This window comes from Centroberyx gerrardi, chromosome 21 (genome assembly GCF_048128805.1).
Source record: "Centroberyx gerrardi isolate f3 chromosome 21, fCenGer3.hap1.cur.20231027, whole genome shotgun sequence".
NCBI classification, from domain to species: domain Eukaryota; kingdom Metazoa; phylum Chordata; class Actinopteri; order Beryciformes; family Berycidae; genus Centroberyx; species Centroberyx gerrardi.
This window is the reverse complement of record NC_136017.1, coordinates 6159738-6167354: the sequence shown is the minus strand read 5'-3', so window position 1 is coordinate 6167354 and position 7617 is coordinate 6159738.

Genomic DNA, 7617 nt, shown 5'->3' with positions numbered 1-7617 from the left:
CAAATGACAAACAAACACTGACATCCTGCAGCCTAACAAGATTCATTTAAACCAAATATTAGCTAGAATGGTTAGTCTGGCTTTCTGCAAATGTGTAATAAAGGTGCTTGTGTATATAAATGATTTTTTTTATTGTTGACTCACACAAAACTTGACTTTTCTGATAAGTTGAGAACGTTAAAGGTTATCATTGTGTCATGACTCTCTCACTGACTTTTCCGACTTCATCACCCGACTTTGAATGGCGCTGAAATTTTGTTTTTACACTATATCCAATAGCATGTGAGTGCAAGGTGACCTGTTTGCCCCCCCCCCCCCCCTTCTGCAATGACTTCATTGGCAGTGACTGTTCTGCCTGTGAGAACTTAGTCATCAAATTCACTACGCTTATTCGCAAAACATCACGATTATTCTTATCCTGATGCCATAGGATATTTGAAACTCAAAAATCAAGAAAACGGAATAACATGGGCTAAAAAAAACAAAAAAAACGGCTGCAAATTTGAACCCTATAGCTTTTATAAACACGTTTCTTTTCCTGCTCTCTTCCCCTTCCTCGTGTGTGCGGCGAACAAAGCCGCGCCGTCGCCAACTTGCCCGTCATGATTGGAAAGGATCTGCGACCTATATCTGCTCATACAAACACTGTTTGCTCTGGGCTCCCTGTCTGTGGACTTACATTACAATGTGTAGATTTAGAGATTGGGGAAACTAAAGTCGCCCGGCTTTTCAGTGGGATAACGGCCTCCTCTCTCTCTCTCTCTCTCCCCCCCCCCCCCCCCCCCGCTCTTCCTCTCCAGCCCTCTGTCTGTCACACTGTCGTCCAATACCAGATGGTAGGCGTTCAACACGGAGAGACCTGGCAGCGCTAAGCTAAAATACCTGATTACAATTCACCAATACAATTCAAATATCATGGGCAGGCTTAAGGATAATACCTCTGTAACAATATCATTTATTTTTTTCCCTGTTCCCTTTATCCGTGTCTTACTGGGAGAGGAGACAGCAAAGCCTTTTTCCAAACAGATAAAAGAAAAGATAACCTGTTTTTTTTTTGTTTTTTTTTTTGCTGTCCTCCTCTCTCTGTCTCCCCCTCAGCTCCTGTGGGAGTTATTTACTTGTTTATAGCTTTATTTATTTTTTCTCTTATTTATTTATTTATTTTTTTGGGGTGCGATTTGATGTGCTTTTCACAGAGTGCCAGTAATATTCCAGATGAGGAAAAAAAAAAAGTGTTTTAAAAAAAAGAATTTGCTCACACTTTGACAGTAACTTCATATTTTTAAGGAAATAAGCAAGAGAAAATAATTGAGGGGAAAATATTTATAGGATGTAAATTGTGCATTGGCTGACATTTTGGAGCTATGACAATAATGAATGAAAATTTTATGCCAAATTCATATTTATGCTGTTTATTCATATTTGACAAATATATTCAATTCCAGCACAGTCATACATATACATTGTGTTCTTGTAAATGCATGAAGTACACAAATGAATTATGCTTCATATTAGTGGTGACATATATTAAATGAATCCTTAAGGGCAGTTTTGCTTTAATGTTAAAATAATAAAAAAGTATACAGCAGAAATATAATACCATTTGAAATTCTTATTATCATTTCTAAAATATTCTGATTTGACCTATTATTAAACACAACACAACCTAACAGAAATGGGCACTTTTGGGTATGTTTTAGTCAACATAAATAAATAAAAAAATGAGTATTTGTTTTTTTTTCTTTCTTTTTTACTTTCTTTAAGTTGTTGCAAAATTAGGAATAGAGATCACTATAGTGCAAATGTGACAGTAACTGTTTTTGATGTTTTTTTTATTATGTTACATACTTTATCTCTCTTTAAAATTAATCAAATAGTCTGTTTTGGTTTTATACTTTTTTCAGCATAAATTAAGTAATTTTGTGTGCTGTGCATTCTACTAGACTGTATGTTAGTTTATTCATTATTTTCTCTTAGCTTCAATTCTCTGCCAAGAATGTCCTTTTATTATTATTATTAATAATAATAATAATAATAATAATAATAATAATAACAATCCTTAATAAATAAACCCGATCCACAGAACTAATAACTTTAGTTAATTGCCACATTTTTCATTACAAGTCAAATGTCTTGGACCTAACCTTGACCTCTCCAACAGCAAATACATTGAATAAAAAAAATAAAAACTTGAAAAATAATGAATCTATCAGTTTCAAAGGATTGCAAATCTATCAGTTCTCAAAGGATGCAAAAAATAATATGCTACAATATTTCAAAGGGCTATATTTTGTCTACTGCATATTGAACCGATATTTCAATTTCCATATACATGTAAGTTCATGTTCATACTGGCTGCCTCTGGAATCTGCACAACTCCCCTGCTTTCATTATGAAAAACTTCTGAAATCTATAATTCTAACACACAAAGCTGTGGCAATGTGGAAACTGATGATATTATTTTTTTAAGTCACAAATTATTTGGCCTGTTTGCAGTTATCGATAATGACAAATCCACTGAAGACTGACTGCTCTCTAGCTCATATGGATAGACCCACCTAAACTCATTTTACCTACTTTTTTATTTGCTGAATAGCATTTATCCCCTTTATTAGGCTGACATAAGTCTTTATGAGGTCAGTTCATACTTTATTTATAGTAAGTAGTATCAAACAGATGGAAGTTAGATGAAAGTATAGGGTCTTTTAAGGGAAAGGGGGAATTACTGCTTTTCTGAGAGTGCAATTGATTTTTTTTTTGGTTTGGTTATTTTGGAGCTCCTTATTTTGCCTTATGACCAACTGGAAGTCACAGTTTACCTTTTTATTTCCCACTACATCACTGGGTATAGACGCTAAAAAGTGAGACTGTTCTGGCATGGCTTTAGTATTTCCCCCCTCCAAGTCTCACAGTAGCAATAAGGATTTTTGGCTTTAAGCTGCAAAGCCGGAACTCATAATTTCCACATAAAAAGTTAGGTATAAACCTATAAACCCGACTATAACCCTAAACTTAACCTCACTGCAGAGCTCATGCCTAACCTCGACCCTAAATAGAAACAAGCCCTTAAAAATAGAGGCACAAATTCATGAATAGAGACCTCAGCCATCATCTTTCACAGATATACAGTGGTGACTTTTTGCTTTGTAGAAAGGAAAAACAGTGTAAAGACTGACTCAGCACCGCCTCCATTGCTTTAAGTAACTTAGAACGCTAGAATAGATAGAATAGAATAGAATAGAATAGAATAGGATACAGTTTATCGCAGCAGAGCCCAGTTTACATGTCAACCTCATATCTCCAAAATGGCAACTTTTCAAGAACTAAGAAAACCTTCAATTTATCTTGACCAAAGTGCATTTTTCAGTTTATCTAATTGGTTTTTGAAAAGGCTTCATGTAAAATTTCCTCAACCCATAGAGGAGCATGTGATATCCTGCAATTGAAGTTTTTTGTTTTTTTTTAAAGTGAAAATCACCAACATGGGGAGTTAGGAGGTTTTCAGCGGACTGTTTGGAGCCGGTGTGTGTTGCTCCTCCACGGGCGGAGTGTGTTTTTCTCTCGTTCGGGCAGAGTGTGATCTCTGGTGTGGGCAGAGGTGCGTCTAGCCGCCCACACCGCTGGCACTCCTGCCCATGTAGCACCCATAACACCGAACCATTAGTGGCATGGCAGTCTACCCACATCTCCACCACCTTCATTAGTCATTCAGCTCCTTATTTTTGTTTGGTTTCCCCTCTGGCTCCTAATTAATGCTTAATCGAAACTGCTGAACTGAGCTTGTAGAAAATTCATGAATATTAAAATCAGCCCTGACGTTTTTTCTCGCTTTCCTCTCTCTCTCTCCCTTTTTTTTTTTTTTTTTTTTTTTTTGGCATGTCTACGGCGGTAGCAAGGCGCCATTTATTTTTGTTGCTGTCAGAGATTTGAGGCGTCATGTTTCGTTCCCAATTTTCACCGTTGTAACAATGATGGAGGATAGTAGGCAATGGTGTTGCATTTTGCCAATTTGAAGTGAATTGAGAGAGTTTTTCTTGTCACTTTGATCTATGGGGTTTTTCCATTGAGAGCGCCGGGACGTAGTTTGAAGGCTGCACTTTGATTCAGGCCTGTAAGTGAAGCAGACAGAAGAATCCTCTGCGTTTGACACCCTCCAGATTGCCGTAGACGTAAATAGATAAATACCATAAACGCCATAAAGTCAAATCCCTTGGTAACTTCTGGGTAATTCACTTAATTCACAGAGAAAACCCATTAAAAGAAGTTTTGTTTCGAATCCCATCCAGTAAAGCAGGTTTGTATTGACCCGTGCTGACAAGGCTGTTTGCAGAGTGGAAACTTTGAGGAATCTTACAACCCCAATATTTGTTTTTATGGGTTAAAACTGCAGCCTCAGCACTAGTTTTGTTATTTGGCCAATGTTACTAAGTCAATTTCCTCTTAAATCTCCCCAAATATTAGTTTCCCAGCTGATCAAGTTTTGAAGACCACTGTCTCTGAGACTCATGGAGATTAAAGGAAGCAGTTTCCAGGCTTGAAACGACATTCAGAGAATACTCCATGCGATGAAAAAAAATGTTATTTAATATTAAATATCGTATTTGGAAACTTACAAAACAGTTTATTGGGAAACTTGGCAAAGCAGATTCCCTCGCTCACTCCAAACTTTCAAGGGAACTTTATAGCTGTGATTAGGTTTTTATTTAGAAGTGATAAACTTGATTTAGAGCGCTGTTTGCTGGCATCCTGGTTTAGATAGAAAATCTATAAATCGGATTATTCCAATTACACATTACAGTTATTCATACAGCCCACCAGAAGTTCACTTCTAAATGAATACAGTGTTTTTCTGTTACTTTTAATGGAACATGATTATTAATATTTCCTCGGAGGAAGCCCTGTCAAGTCTCTTTGAGGAGGGTATGTTAGTGAGCGGAAAATCATTTAAAAATATACACTAACCGCTGCTGTTTATCATATTTTATTAAAAAATCTGAAATGAATTTATTAAAATGCCCAACATTGTGTTCTCTGATTATTCAAACGCTTGCGCAAGATGTACGTATACAACAATATATGATTTTCAAGAACGCTCCCATAACAACACAATCATGTTGCTCTTTTTAAAGAAATAAACACATGTCTATATTTATTTGCTGACTAAATTGATGGTGGCATCGCAGGCAACCAAATTGAAATCTTAGTGACAATTTCTCTGAAGTTACTCAAATACAATTTGACTTCTGACAAGGGGATGCAATTTATAAAGCAGAACATGCCTATCAGTCGAACCGGGCATTTGCATAATGAGGATACTTCCATTTCCGCCAGCAATGTTTTTGACAGCCTCTAACTAAAAGCCACGGCGGAGAGGAGTGAGAAATGTCGATACAAATAAAGCAGAAGAGGGAGAGAGAGGGGCGAGCGGGGCAGCCACCGGATCCATCAAAGAGCCAGCGAACAAAACAAATTTAGCTTGGCAAAAACAACTGTGTGCTCAAGCTGCTGTGATGCTAGGTGACCGTGGCAGAAGAGGGACAGAGGGGCCTTCTGCCCTGAGCAACAGCCTTGACTTTGAACGCACCGCAGAGGAGCTGGACCGCGGGAAATCCACTTCCAGAGGTTGCGCTGATAGGTTGACAAAAATGACTGAACTGACGCTAATGCCATGTAGCTCTTTTGCTCTAATTGTTGATTCAATTTGCTAATGACTAATTTGATTTAAGTGGCAGGCACATCTCCATGTGTGCAGGACATGGAGAGGAGGAGAAAAAAAAATGGACTGGAGGTGGCGTGATGGCTTGTCACGCAAAGGCTGCTCGCCTATGAATATTCCATGAGAGTTCACACTTAATTGTTTCTGATTTGTTTATTTTTTTCAATACAGTGCTTTAGCGCACACTCCATCAGTCCCTGTGTTGACACCCCATGCAACCCCCCCTCCCTCCCTCCCCCCTCCTCCTCCACCTTCCTCCCCCCCCCCACCCCCCCCCACACACACATACACACACACACACACACACACCACCGCCACCCTCTCCTCACCATCCCCCACACTTTCACAAGTGGTGCTCAGATGTCCATCAAACGCGGCGATGAAGGATCACTATAAGTTGTTGGAGCCTGTCAACAAAAGCACTCTACCACTCCGCTCCCCCTACTCTCCCCTTGTTGAGTCCGCTGGAGATCTCTGATGTGAAGGAGCAGATGAATTTCTAACCAGACATTTCGGGCCCCCATTGAGCAGCGCTACCTGTTGCCAATGCAAATGGATTCCAGCTCAAAGATCCAAAAAGGAGCCTATTGTTCCAACCTCTCTCAGTGTCTGAGTCCCTTTACTTTGCATGTTGTTTGCTTCTGTGAGTGGAGACGTGTTACTATGGCTGGATCAGGAGCAGGGCTGAGCGTGACCCTGTGGTTCCACTCACAGTGAGCAACCAGCAGCACATGGCAGTTCAAAGTGCTGCCTCTCCGGCGGCGGTGGACAGAAATTATTACAGACCCAAAAGTAAACGCTTCAGCAGAACGTCCCGCTGAAAATTGTTTGCGCAAACGTTGAATGCTTATTAATGCGTTCCACCGCGGCTCGTAGGGAAACCGTAACATGAGGAGAGCGAGAAGACAAGAGTACTCACCCACATGAAAGCCAGAGGGACGACCTCAGACAGAGCCGCGCTCTCGCCGCTTACTGGAACTACAGTATTGGCGTCCATCCGTTCGCCGTTTGTAACCGCTCCAAGCCTGTCGAGTGTTCTCTTGTAGGGTTTCTTTTTTGTTTTTTTGTGTGTGTGTGTGTGTGAAATCCCTCTCTGCCCTGGCTCCCCTGTACCTTTGTACTGCCTTGTTCTGGCTGGACTTGTAAAGAAGGGAATCTCTTTCCTTTTTGCCTTTTATCCTCTCCCTTGATGGCTCCTTCTGCACTGCATGACTTGCAAATCACGCCGTGATATTGAATGGGATTGACATTTTCAGATGTAAATACATAGAATATTTCATATTTCGTAATGGGCAATGGAAAGTGGAGTCTAATTATCGTATAATGATATTTTCCCTCTCAGATCTGCCGGGGCCAGTGCATGTGTTGCTATGGAGATTATGAATAAATATGGCCATGTATTTATGTATTAATTCATCCGAGTGGATATTTATTTGGTGTGTGCTCATGTATTCATTTATTAATTTATACATTTGGGTTGTTGTTCTATCTGGACAAACAAGGCCGCCGTGGAAGATCTTCCTCATAATTTTGTGTCCTCATCATCTCGCTCGTTACGTTGGACGCAGGCAGGAAGTTGGCGGGAAGCAGCGTGGTGGAAGGCGATCGTCAGCCAATCAGATGAGACGACACCGGCGTTTCAGCAAAATAAATAAATAAATAAATAAAAATCCTCGTTTGTTATCGTTCATTGAAAACTGACAGGAGGAAAGTCGAACTTTACTGACTTGTCTAACTTTTTATTTATTTTTTTATTTTTTTTTATGTCATTGAGTGTGAGTTACTGACGCAAAGCCCGCAGAGATCAGACGCAGGTCACAGGAGAGTGACAGTTTAGGGCAGTTTATATTAGTATTGATAAATAAACATTATTTAAAACATCTGTCAGGCCCGGTTAGATA